The sequence below is a fragment of the Myripristis murdjan genome, chromosome 2, assembly GCF_902150065.1.
Source record: "Myripristis murdjan chromosome 2, fMyrMur1.1, whole genome shotgun sequence".
In the NCBI taxonomy this organism is placed as follows: domain Eukaryota; kingdom Metazoa; phylum Chordata; class Actinopteri; order Holocentriformes; family Holocentridae; genus Myripristis; species Myripristis murdjan.
In genome coordinates, this window is record NC_043981.1 from 9,170,887 (window position 1) to 9,185,126 (window position 14,240).

General features: G+C 42.9%; 1 protein-coding gene across 1 annotated transcript in view; it reads left to right on the forward strand.

The window, feature by feature from the left end:
* The first annotated feature begins 463 nt into the window (after positions 1–463).
* LOC115373471 (filamin A interacting protein 1-like) overlaps positions 464–14,240 on the forward strand; it is an 82,398-nt gene continuing 68,621 nt past the window's right edge. Inside the window, exon 1 of the mRNA XM_030071890.1 lies at positions 464–726. The gene's annotated coding sequence lies outside the window, so the exon portion shown is untranslated. The remainder of the gene's footprint in view (positions 727–14,240) is intronic.

Here is a 14,240-nt window from a genome sequence, read left to right on the forward strand (position 1 = left end):
ACTTGGCAGCCTCCGTGCCATTTTTATTTTCATTTTCCCACCGAGCACCAGGGCAGAATAAAAATGCCTCTCTGAATTTTGACTTCCCCTCCACTGCCCCCTCCCCTTGCTCTTTCTCTCTCCCCAGGGATAGCCACAGACTCCCAAGGGCTCAGTCCGCTGTCAAGGGCCATATGGTCCACTCAGAGCTCTGTGTGTGTGTGTCTGCTCGCTGGGAGGGGAGCCGCGGCTCAAGGTGTCAGAAGGGAGGCTGGTTTAAATTTAGCTGCAACAGGGCTGATATCTGCATGGCAGGTCCTGTCTCCTGCTCTCTCTCTCTCTCTCTCTCTCTCTCTCTCTCTCTCTCACTCTCTCTCTCACACACACAGCCTTTCCTCACAGTCACCAGCCACAGACATCATCACCACTCACTCACACACATACACACACACACACACACACACACACACACGCAGCAGCTCCCTCAGTCTGACAGGAGACGCGCTTCTTCTTCCTTCCTCCCCTCCTCCTCTTCCTCCTCTTCCTCTCTCCCACCTATCACTCCACCTGGATTGTACAGAGGCCAGCTGAGGACGCGAGAGAGCGAGCAGAGAAAAGGGGACTCTCACGGACAAACTGGGGATTCACATTGAGGATAGTGCTTCATCCCAGCCGGCAGGCTGAAGGCACAGCCAGTGGCACTGCAGAGGCACAACAGCAGACTGGGCTAAAGCTTCACTGCCAGAGGTAAGCTTGGCTTGGAGGAGCTGTGTGTTGCAGTCAAAATGATGTGTGTGTGTATGCATTTGAGGGTGGGAGCTTGGATGTGTGCTCACACCTTGACAAATATTTAAACTCTTATTTTGGAGCTAAATAGGCAAATGCAAATGAGAAAGATGTGTGTTTGTATGTGTGTGTGAGCATGTGTGTGTCAGCATTTTGGAATATCTCCCATGTTGTACATGAGAAAAGCTGGTCATGCTGAAATTCCGGGCAAATTCTAACTTGATATGAGCTTCTCTTTTTTTCAAGCTTTTTTTTTTATTTGCAGCTCAGCTTGGCATCAGAAATGTTTTCAGCATATTGCAATTCCTTAAAACTGTATGCAGGACTGTATTTTAGTATTTTTTTTTTCGCTTTCTGGAAGGAGCACATAGCCCAGGTGTCTGTCCAGTCTCCTGTCCAGTCAAAAGTACAGCTGCGTTGACACAACTAACTAATGCTGATTGGATCTGCAGTGCAGGTAGTGAATGGGACTTTATGACGGTTGTAGTGGGGTTGTAGCAAGGTTTTAACTAATTAGACAGAAAGACAGCGATTAGAGACTATGGAAGGCTCCCAGGGGCGCGAGGAATCCTTGTGATCTTAATTTAATCTGACTGGATTGAATTTGCTCCAATTGGATTTATTTTGGCCCTCACTTTGCAACATATAGCATTTTTTTTTTTTTTTTTTTGAGTTTTATAGCAACTGCTTCTTGCATTTGCTTTTATTTTTGATTACTGTTTAAACATAACATGGCAATCTGTTTTTGGAGACTGACTTTTGTTGAAAAAGGTGCAAATGAATTGGAAGTTGGACTCGCTGAGGGGATCAGACATGCCAACCAAAATAAATCAGCCGTGCTTTTCAATTGAATCTGCTGAGGGGAGCATAACCTGATATTGCTCCGGCGGTGGCGATGCACCCCATGGTCAATTTGCCCACCACATCAAAGCCGTAGCGATAATTCATCGGTTTCTGTGCGGCGATACTGTCTTGTGTGGACATTGGTGCTGCAGGACGGGCCGTATTGGTTGCAGCCAGGGAATTTCCAAATGGCAGCGTGTCCATGAGAAGCCACGGCAGTGTCATACAGTATCTGAGTGCAGGGAGGACGGGGGAGGGAGGAGGAGGGAGGAGGGGGGTCATATTACCAGGCCTTCACCCGTGTCTCAGTTTGGAAACGTCCTGAGGGAGAGGGAGCGAGGGATGGACCAGACAGACAGATAGACAGGCAGACTGAGTCAAATGTCATGCCAATAAAGCCCCTTGAATTGAGCTGAATTGAATTTTGAGAGAGAGGAACAGGGAGAGAGAGAAAGGGAAATTCAAACAGAGAGACGGAGATTATTATTATCCCTTTTGGCTTAAAAAAATAAATAAAAAAATACCAAAGCCATTACCATGTGCTGAGCTGAGGACGTACCGCGCTGGCTGGTGTGTGATATTTTGATGATGTGTTGGTATCTGGTGGTCAGCAGAGTCAAAAGGAGATGTTACCAAGAAAAGCATTAGCATGGGCTCTCAGAGATAATCACCATGTATTGTGGTTTGAGGTCACTCACCGTATTAATAAAGACGAGAGAGCACTATGGGTGCTTTTGCAGTTGCACAAAGTGATCTGTTTTTTTTTACTTTGATCTTGTCATGGTTATCTAAACAGAGAGAAACCAAATGAAATGTGACTTTTCTCTGTCAGAGGATGACAAACAGCCAACATTGGTCAGTGTCGCTACAAAATTACAATGCATGATAATGTAAAGATATGGAAAATGTACTTCCAAAATGAGATGCTGCAAAAAATTTCCATCTTAACAAGTCCTGTGGTCTCACCTTCAGTGTTAAAATCTCAAACAAGTGGAAAATCTTCCAGAAGGATGAGATAATCCCACGTGATTTCAATGCTAATCAAACTATTCGCAGAATTTTCTTGAATCAAGAGTCATTTTCTGGATTCTAATGGGCTGAGCTGCCTTATTCTGCCTTGTTTCAACATATTTAGGTTTGTTCCCACAAAAAATCCTGGAACAAGTGAAACTACATTGGAAACAAGTGGGATTATCTCTTCCCATGGGCAGATTTTTTCACTTGTTTTATGAAAAACAAGATTTTAACACTGAATATGAGAGTAAATGACTTCTAAGACAGTGTTTTTTTTTTTTTTTTGCAGTGATATAATCTTTGAGAAAAGGTTCCACCTTTATCTTTTCTCCCACATGATAAGAGGACAAGCGCGCTTTATTGACCGTGGGATGAGACTGAATAAACTGGGTCCTGGGGTGAAAAAAGTTTAATAACTCCTGCCGTGATGAAACATTCCCTCGCATGCACTTGCGGCAAGACTCCCACTAATCTCCTTTGTGTGAGCAAATATTTGGGCTGACAGAAGGACACCCCCAGCATTCTCCAGATGCAGCTTTAAAAGGCTTGGGACCAAACATTTGGCATGTGACTGGAAATGACAGGCTAATCTGTTTAAGTCCATACAAGGGGCAGAAACCCTTAGCCCTCTGGTTCTAGTAATCTGCCGCCAGACACAGTCATCGGGAAGTTTAGGGCGTATGGCATGTGTAACGCCATAAGCCTTAAAGTGGAGTTAAAACTGAGCTAAAACGGAGCACATTTATGCATTTGGGTGTGAATATTTGGCTTAGAAGCATTTCAAATTGATTCACTAGTTCGCAGTTTCTCTTTTGAAATGATGCAAGACAGTTCACTTTAGTGCTTTAGCCCAAATTTTATATTCATTAATAAATGCATGCAATAATATAGGACTATTCTTTTTCTTCTGAAATGTGAAAACCAGTCATTACTTGTTCCACAAAGTCCATGCAGTTGAATTTATAATTAATGCATTTATAAATTAACTGTTGCACCTCCAGTACATACAGTGAGTGTGCAGGGTTTTCTAAGGCCACAAGAATGGGGCTTTCGAGTACGACTAGTGTGATCAGACGTCTTCAGGTGCAGCTGAGAACATCACCGTGGTGAATTTGGATGACTTGATCATGTTTGTCGTCTCCGCTGCGCCGCACCTGCCTGCATATTGCTTTCCTTTCAGGGTGATTGACAGTTTGAGGGTAGTCGGGCAGAGACCGGTAAGCAAGACGTGTATTAAGGTGAACGTCCTGCCGCCTTGAGCTTCACCAGCTGCAGGTCGGATTAGAAGGCCCCGGCTTGGCATCACTGAAGGTGTTCGATTCATCAATGGGCAGAGCTGGGTGGGGCTGTGACTGCTGAACGTGCAAATGAAATCAGAGCAAATCTCGACTTGAGCGGCCAAACATTGTAAGAGAGATCAAACCCCCGGAATCTAGGAGGATCAAAAAGACTGCATTTTTCCCAAGGTCGATGTTTTTGTAGGGATTTCGATGGGCTCGTTGCCCTGAATAAATCAGTTTAAAAAGACTTGCTGCTTGTCAGTAAAGACCTGAGTAAGCACAATGGAGCATTAAGAGATAAGGTGCTTGATGATTCTTCATCGCTGCAAAAAAATCAGTCATTTAGTCTCATACTGAAACTTTGACTCTTAAATCTACCAGTGGGACGAGATAATCCAATTCGCATCTAATTTAGTTTCACTTATTTTGGGATTTTGCTAGGAACAAATATATTAAATATGTTGAAACAGGGCAGAATAAGGCGGATCAGTTCACGAAGATCAAGAAAGCGACACTTCATTCACAAATTCCAGACACAAGTTGATTAGCTTTGGAAATAAATGGGATTATATCATCCAACTGGCAGATTTATTTGATCGTTTGAAGGAAAACAAGAATGTAAGGTTGAATATAAGACAGAATGACTTTTTAATATGGAGATTTTTTTTTTTGCAAGGATGCCTGAAACTAGCAGTGTGGCACGGGGCAAAGAGTCTGGATCAACAGAGCTTTTTCAGAGTTTGGAGATCCCCGTCGTCACATCATGATGGAGGACCCAGAATTCTCCGTGGCGCCCCTGACAAATGTACCACAAATGCAAAACAGATAAAATAACATGACATGGAGCTACGAGTGGTGAGAAGTTCATGGGTCATAACTGTCATCCTAACATGCGGTGGCCCCTGATATCAGCTCATGTTATGACCTGCTTCACAAAATCAAACCGCCAGCCTTTGACGCAGGTTTTTAGCTTCCACGGTGGCGAGCATTAGTGCTGCTGAAGTGTCCCTGAGCAAAGATGATGAGAGACAGGGACCATGCAGAGATCAATAAAGTATCACATAGCATTCTGGGAAGGGGGTGTTTCAAAACGAGGTCCAAGTCATTTACCGGAATTTGTGAAAATTGGCGAGGTGGCTTGAGATCACTTTATGACAAAAACAAACTTTGCTTTTGTCTTTTAAAAATGGATGAATGTGCTGATGTCATTTCTCTTGAGCTGTCATATAAATGATTTAGAGCGATGCGATAATGATTGGGATCTGCTGGACCCAACAGTGATCAAAGTCTTAGTCCCTTTGATTTCTAATTAATTTATTGCATGGGGGAACGGCGGCGGTGGAAAATAACAGAGGCGGAATTTCAAAGCCCTGACACAGAGCACAGGGCTTCATCTGAATTGTTTAAAAGTCTTTCATCTCCTTGAAAGTTTTGCTGGATTTCACAAAAGTCTCTGGGGGAGATCTAAATGAAGCCGGAATTGCTCACAGAGCTCCGTTCCAAAGTTGTTGTTTTTTTTTGTATTTGTGACACATGAATCTAAATTTGAGCATGGGAAAGGGATGCAGAAAGAGAGCACAGCCTAGTTTAGTTTAATTGCTCATAATGAAACCATGATAGGTTACGCAATGGGAAAAAAATCCATCTTTACCATTCATTCAGTGTCATTCAGTTTATAAATATTGTTTTTCTTCAAACATAGTAAAATAAATGTGTTGAAACAAGACAGAAGAAGGCAAATCAGCACACTAGGATCAAGAAAATGTTAATATTAACTTACATTAATGTGCATGTTAAATAATATTCCAAGACAAAAAAAAAAAAGCTCAGATATGAGATATGAGATGAGAAGTTGTGAGAAAAACTCACAACTTTTACGAGAAAAAAAATCAATAAATTGTTTTTCTTATATCATCGGATTTAGCAACAAATAAATCCTGGTGATTTTAGACCACAATGACAATATTATCATCAGCATCTGGACTTTGAGAGACATTGCTGTGACTTGGGCCGATTCAGAAGAAAATAATATTGTAATTCTGTGCTAAAATCAGCAGGATTTCCTTGTTACTAAATGCACTGCAGAGTATAACTTGATGACTGCAGGCCTGATACACAGCAAATGGCAGCGTCTGCAGTGTGGCTGATTTAACCTTGCAAAGCCATGTAGCTCCTTTATTAGATTATACTAAAGACAAGTATAAGAAAAAGTATGGTTTTTTTTCTAATAAATTTGTGAACTTTTTCTTGTAAATTTACAACTTTAATCTCAGAATTTTTTTTTTTTTTTGGAATATACCCTTCTCCCCTGGCTCCATCATTTTTTTCCTTCCTACACTGGCCCTAACACGCCGTCTCAGACACCACTGATTTCAGTTTAACAAAACACACAGAGATGATTCATCTTCACACTGTGTTCCATTGTTTAAAACATAAAACTGATTGAGCTCATGATTTTATTTTTTTTTTATAATTGAAAGTCAACATTGTAAGCACAAACATGATGTTGAAATTCATTGTCCTGCTCACTGACAAATTACTTGTGTATTCCACGCTTTTATGTCAGTTCAGGCTAAACGGTCTTCACTCAGGTTTAGTATAGTTTAGTTTAGTGTAACATGACATGTGGCCAATGTGAAAACATCTAGGACATTATCCAAAAACAGCAACAGATATGCAGATTGTGTCCATTGTTGGTAAAACAGTCACAGCGGTGAGAGGGTGACAACACTCAGTGAACACCGCTCCAGTGGGGTCGACCAGTGCAAACAGGTTGATGCAGAAACACATGGCGTTCCCCTCGGACCGCTGTGGTTGTTTCAGTCCCACGGATCCTGTTTCCCCTCACAAAATACCAGCCGGTCAGGGCACTGGGAAAAGAGCACTATATATACCGAGAGAGAAACACTAATGTTGTCCAACATCAGCCGCTCTCGCTCGCTGCCAGGCCTGCGGGGCAAGGCTGCCAGGTCGAGTCGAGTCGAGTCAAAGCCAGTCGAGGCAGATCTATTTGTGCAGCGGGCTCGCACGTCGCAAGATCAGCTGCAAGGTGCTTTCGCAGAACCGAGTCCCACAAGTGACGGCAATTCAGCGCAAGAAGCACAAGTGGCTGTCAAAAGGGAAAACTCCATATTAGGAAGAAGTCTGAGCCACACTAAGGGGACTGTGCTCTCAGTGTCATCAGTTGTTAGACATGTTGTGAGTCTCTCTCTGCCATACAGCAGCCTGTGTCACAGTTATTCAGAGCCTTCATTTTGAAGTGCAGAGTGTGAACAACTTGGATATTCTCCCTTAGATAAAATATTTGTCACCAGTTTGTCTGGTAAAACATGCTACAGACAGACAGTTCCTTCTTTTAATGCTTTTTTTGGTTTTGTCTTTTTTTCCTGACACCCAGGGTTGAAGCGTTTTCCCCAAGCTTGATCCCGTGTGCATAAACAATTAACATGGCATAGTGATGGATGGCCATCTGTGCTGCACAAAGTTAAAACGATCAGGAGCGGATGCTAGCTACGGGCCTTGATTTTATGTCTGAAAGTGCTGTGTCATGGAATCTAGACACGCCTCATGCAAGATGGATGGGAACATTCAGTACTATACCTCTGTACCTGAGGTATAGCTGCTCTTTAGAGGAAACCACATCACTTGAGCAGACAGTTTACATCACCCTTGATAAAATCCACACTTATGATCATAATTATATCAATATTTTTGTGAATTCTTCACAGCAAGGAAACACAAAAATCCCCTATTTTCTAACCAGATTTAAAGCACATGTACAGGTGCGCATGAATGCAGTGCAATCCAAATCACATTTCCGAAACAGGAACCCAGTCTGCCCACTCAGATTGGATTTCAGGCGGTTTATTTTTTTCCATCTCGCCCCATGCGGTGCCCATGAGACGTCCCATGTTGTGACAAGAAAAGCAGAGCAACAACAGTCACAGTGGAGCAGGCCAGTAAGAGAGAAGCAGGGTCTTAACAAATGAAGAGGTTTCATGTCACCTTTCATGAATCTGTTCTGCACCACAACTGGAAAATGCATTTGTTAAAACAGAATGAGCCGTGGCCAGACTTGCATGTCAGGGGCTTATTGTAGCACTCGGGGTTGTTGGACAGAAAATGTGCCAACCACAGCTGTGAAGACTGGAAGTAAGCATAATGCTTTATTAGATGACAGTGTCATGTTTAAGATGCATCCGGAAAAAAAAGAAACTCTGCATATTTTTTCCATTTCCTATACATTTTGAATATTTTGACTTGACAAAACAACAACAGGGAGATATCACATGCAGCTTATGCTGATAAAAATGAGTAAATAAATATGATGCATGCAGGGTCAGCTTGGCTTAAAATGATCTTTTGTAATGTATATTTTATTCTGTCAGCACACCAAGCAGTGAAAAGCAGTAAGGCTGCAGGTTAAAAATAAAGACTCATTCTTAAAGTTAATTGGCAGAGCAAAAAGGGGCAGATAATTCATTCACCATTTAAAATAAGACATGAGACAGTGTAAATACATTCATATTAGTGTTATTTTTCTAATAACAGTGATACACAGAGTAACTGAGGCCAACTGATGATTATGAGCTGCATTGCACTGATGTTAAATATGACTGAAGTATCATCATACCAGAAAATATTGATGATGTCTGAACAGAGGTTTAACCTGATCCTGGGAACGTAAGCCCCCCAAACTGTCACTGCACCGCAATCCTGAGTTTACTGAATGCCTCTGGTGTGGTAAATATACAGCAAGGTCCCGCTGAACTTGAATTCCTCAATGAGCCATTTGTCAGGGCTGATGCTTTCCATGATGCAGCAAAACTTTTCAGGCTGTAACGCAGAACCACGTATGCAATGCATTCCACAGAGGCTACAGGCCGGCTTACACGTCACACAGATCGCCAGGCTCCTTTGAAGAGCTCCAGTCCTAAAAACTTCACTTGACAAATGATTTCTGGAGGTTAAACCCAACTATGCATTTCCTGGTGAGGTTACTGACTTTTATGAATTCCTGAGCGCGTTGAGTGGTCATTGTAAATCAACGGGACAGCATCGATGATATGAATGAGCAGCCATATCCAAAAATTCTTGGCTGAAGGTTAAAGACAATCAGAGGGGAAATTTGCACCCCTATATAGGAACGAGTTATGGGCCAAAAAGCCAGGTTCACAAATCTGAAGACAGTGTGTTTGTGTCAGCTCATAGATCACGTCCCACTTTTTGTAAATGTAATCTGTGTAGATCAGAGAGATACGACTGACTGGAGATCAATCACATTCCTAAGCAGTTTTAAACAAGTTAAACTTGGCTCTCAATAGTGCCATGGTTTTGATTGTGTCACCATGAGACAATTTCTTTGCATGGCTTTGCTCTCAGCATAATGAAAACTCAGCTAATTCTTAACATTATCAATAGAGGACACTAGAGCATGTGAGCTATTGTTGATCAAAGATGATGAGCTCAAAAAATTTCTCCCTCGTGCAAGCAAAGGTCCCTCTTATGAGCACAGCTTAGCTTGCGTGATAGCAGTGCATTATTTAATTGAGCTCAGTGTGACTTAACCAACCTCTATGTGAACCGGTCACGACTCGCTGCTATTTCTACACTGTATTCTCACTGGGGAGCTGGCTTTGGTTGTGAAATTAGCAGCATATGCAGCATGTCTGGGTGAAGGTGCACAGGTGGTGGCCTGATGCTAAATATGCACCAGAGAAGAAATAAATATCACCAGGATGCCCTGTCCCGAACACTCCCCCCTTTGTCTTGAGCTCAAACTTGCATTGTTGCCCCTCTCTGTGCTTTGGCGTTGCTATAGAGATGGATCCTACAACTGAGATGAGAGGGCTTAGCGTGGCTTTGGGACTTTGCGTGGCTGTGGCATTTGTTAAATGACAGGGTCAATTATCAGGCTATTTTCTGACGACCCAATAACACGCTCCCTGCTCCCTCTTATTTAAGGGAACCGAGGCAGAGCGAACGAGGACGGAGAAGGACGGGACAGGGACGTCATATTGGGAAAAATGTGGGTGGGGGAGAACAACTGCGCACTGTGGTATTTAATTTACTTGCTTTAGCGTGGACAACATTTGCCAAATTTGGGAAATTCCTCAATGGGAGTGATTTGCACCCCCGATGTGTACCTCCTTACGACGTCATTGCCTCTTCCCTCCGTCGTCCTCTCTGGTAAAGGGATTTGTGCTTGGCAGCTCCCGGCTCAGGCAGAGTGCTGCAGCATGGAAAGGGGCCCAGGGCTTGACAGCACATTGTCGGTGGGGTGAAGGAGGGTACATTACACCCATCTGCCAAGATGACTCATATTCGGTGCAGGGGGCCAAAGCCACAATATCGTAGAATTACAGTGCTTTTATGGTTTGTTTCCACGTTGTCAGGGGTGAACTGTGGCTTTTGCATTGTTTGTCCTAAAAAGTGCATCACTGTTGTTGCACAACAACCTTGTAACTCCTCTTTTAGTTGATTTTCCATCTTTCTGCTTGAACTCAGGGTTTGCAAGGGTTTTTATGCACACAGTGTGTTGCATAATCCCTTGGTCCTTACAAGACCAATTCAAAATCTAGTGCTATAAAAATAACCAAGATGTGTTTATTATTTTTTTTTCTTCATTCTTTGTTGGAGATGCGGGGTTTTTCGTCCGATAGCCTGATCTGCATGGATGACTCATAACTTGCTACAAGACGGTGCGTCAGGTCAGAGCTACCCAGCCACAGAATTACAGTGCTGCCAGGGAAATTACAGCGCACAAATATGGGGAGGTTTTTGAAAAGAAAACTCAATTCTGCTGGCCGAGCAACCTTGGATGGCTGCTTGGAAGATGCAGCCGCAGAACAGTGAGGCGAAGCTGCAAGGCCAGAGAACTGCTTTATTCTCTATTGAATCTTTTCATGTGTTGAGTTCGCCAGCGTCAAACGCTGTCTAGATTGTGGCACACATGGATACACAAAATCACAGGCCTCTTTTCCAGTGAGGGCCTGGCCAAGACTTGCTCATTATTCATAATTCTTTAGATCCCACAGAATAAAAATAATTTCACTGTTGCACCCATAGATGAGCTGGTAGCCCTGGTAATGTAATCTGACCAACAAACAACAAGAACAACAACAAAAACAAAAAACAGGGTGTACAATTGGACCTTGCTCCTTAGGCCTGCTGTGGAAAAGGGACTAATGTTTGATAAAGTAAAAACAATAATTTTGAGGGTATTTGTTTGTTTGTTTGTTTGTTTTGTTTTGTTTTGGCTGTTTTTGACTCCCTGTTTTGGTCTGTTTTAGTTCCTGATCAGTTTGCTGTCCTTGAAGCTGCTTTTGTTTTCATATTTTCTCAGATAAATGTGCTAATACTAAATGTTAAGGCAAAGGGTCTGGTGTTCTGGAGGGACTTTTGGATAAATTCTGTAATATTCTTCAAACATTTGCATTTGAGATTGTATTATTCATTTGTTTTTGGCAGTTTAAAGGAATTAAAGGAACCGTAAAGACGCATAAGAGATCTAGAAGACAACACTAAAAACTGATAGAAACTCTTTCTGCTCATTGTACTCACTATTAAGAGTACTTGTGTTGATAGTACAGTGACTTACTCAAATATCTAGTACTTGGCTTTACCTTGAGAGTTACTGCCTTGTACTAATAATGAAAGTTCAATTTAATCTCCTGACATAAATTTGTAATTTGATTAATAAACCTGATCATGGTTATACCAACAAGATGGCCAAGGTCCCCCTGGGTGCAAAAACTTAGGCCACTGTTATGTATGTCAGCACTTTATGAGAACAAATCAGTACTTTGTGTGTAAGTCAGATTTACCCAATCGATTTGTCCGACCATTTTGCTGCCGAGCCCTGGCATTCACTAACATGCTGACAGCAAGTCAATGCTCTAATTACAGCTTAGACCAGACAGTGTATTTCAATTGTAAACAGCCCTGGGTGTGATTCATCAAACGGCTTATTGAACAGGTTGCCGGGCAACTGGGCTGCGGACAGGCTGGAGAGGAAAGGGAAAGGTGGAAGAACAAAAATAAATAAATAAATAAATAAATAACAGGGTTAGGAATACATTTATACCTTTCGAGTAGAGATTTATAGACATTTTGAAACAGAGTTTAGATTTGATGAAAGTCTTTTTACTTTTTTTGCCTTGAAGGAAGCAGGACATTTAAAAGGGGTTTTAAGAGATTTTTATTGACCTTTCAGCGACCAAGGAAGTTCAGCTTTGACAGGTCTCTATGGTGGCCTGCTGTGGACATAAATTATAAACTCACATTTTTACAATAAAGACAAGGAGGCATACAAATTAGAGCAGAGATGGAACATAACATGTTTAATGAAGACGCAGTATATCATAGTACTTTAACAATGGTGCAGCTTTACCAGGTGTGTTTTTGGCATTTAACACTATTCACTCACTTGTAGCCCATCCTTCATCATTATAAATAGAAAAACAAGCAAGCTGATGGGTGAATTTATTTCAAAACAGAGCAGCAAAGTAAATTTCAAAAGCCAGACATCTCAGCAACTGCTGAAGTAGTGATGTTCTTTTGGTCAACAAACTGATCAGCACCCCTCAGTTATTAAATGCTGTACAATGGAAGGGTAAAAATCTCACTAAAGTCACCTTTCTTCAGGATCAAAAACATGGTTAAAAGTGATAAAGAATTCCCCAGCTGTTGACAGGAAATGCATTTTGAAACTCCAAAGGCTGGGCTGTAATATTGCAAGTGCATTTTCACACCACAGAGGAAAATATGCACATCCCCCAGCTATTGCATAATTAGTATTCAACACACTGTGTGGACAAAGGAGTGTGCTGTGCAGAGACTTCCCAATTTACTTGCCATCTCGCCATCCAAGTCTCAGTTTGGCAGTGGGTTCTTTATTTTCAATTTTTTAATATTTTATTTTTGTGCAGTATCTATTCAATAGTATTCCATCCTTGTACTAAGATAATGCATATACTGTATATGTAAAGGAACATCCATACATACATACTGTATACACATGCAGGTGCAGCCATGATGGACGTACACATGCTCACCTCACTGTTTTGCACTTTCGGGTACTCGCAAAGACTCTTTAAGCACAGGCTCTGCCCTCTGCTTACTATTTGGGTAACAGGTCTCTCCAATCATAGACACGCTCACTGAAATTTGCATGTAAATAGCCGGCCAATCAGGATGGGCTTACCAAGTCCATGCCCCCCAACCGGCGTCATCCATTCTCAGCAGTTTAGTGTGCTTATAGAAGTAGGGTTACAATATTGTAACCTTTGTTCTACCTCACACAGGCTCCGCCCTCTACTGGACTCTTTGGGCACAGTGGGTGGAGCCTGCTGAATAAACACCCAGGTGTGTTATCATTAGACAAGAACCACTCTACTGCCCTGGCCCGTCTGCTTTTTTTAATCTAATCCGCTAAACGGAAAAAAGGAGGGGCCCAATTTATCCCCAGTTAGACATGTAGCATGTAAAACCTCGAGACATAGACACGCCTAACCTTTGCAGGGGTCAAAGGCCGTGCGAGAGACCCCTCCCCTCACCACCCCAGCTCACCAAGGAGCATAGGGTAATGAAGTGTGATGTATAATGCCCAGGTGGTGTCAGGTGTAAAGACAGCTGATACACACACACCTTCTTCTCATAGGTCGTGGGTTGCCATAGGCATGCCAGACCCAGAGAGGGAGCCTGCCGTGTCCAAGAGATAGAACATCTGTATGATCAGACGGGCCGAAAACCGTGTCGCTGCCACACATATGTCCTCGATGCTCAACCCACTCAAGACGGCCGAATGTGCGGCAAAGTGGGAGAAACAAAGGCTGGCTGGGCTGGATGAGTTAGAAGCCCTCATGCAGTTGGTTGACTCTTTGGGGTCAACGTGAGCCTGACATGCTCCTCCATTGTCCTTATCACTACCTGGAAGTCTTTCTTGACCAAAGTCAGCAAGGGAATAACGTCAGTGAGGCTCTGGACACTGAGGAGATGTTGTCCTCCTCCTGAAATGCCAGCGACACATCCATGGAGCACTGATGCTGTGGTGGAGGAGAGCTACCAGCCGGCTTGGGAGGGGTCACGTCTGGATTGGCATCAAGGCTGTCCAGCTCACAGACGTCACGCTGGAGCAGGATCTTGCCATCGAAGCACCAGAAATGGTCCCACCGCTGCTGGTCTCTGATGCCAGCAAGTGCCCGGCATGAGTTCACTGAAGAGAGAAGGATGTTGACGGCCAGGGCCTTGTATACTGTGTAGATTATGCACACACTCAGGAGACATGTCCTGATTGGCTGGCTATGTACATGCAAATTTCAGTGAGCAAGTCGGTGC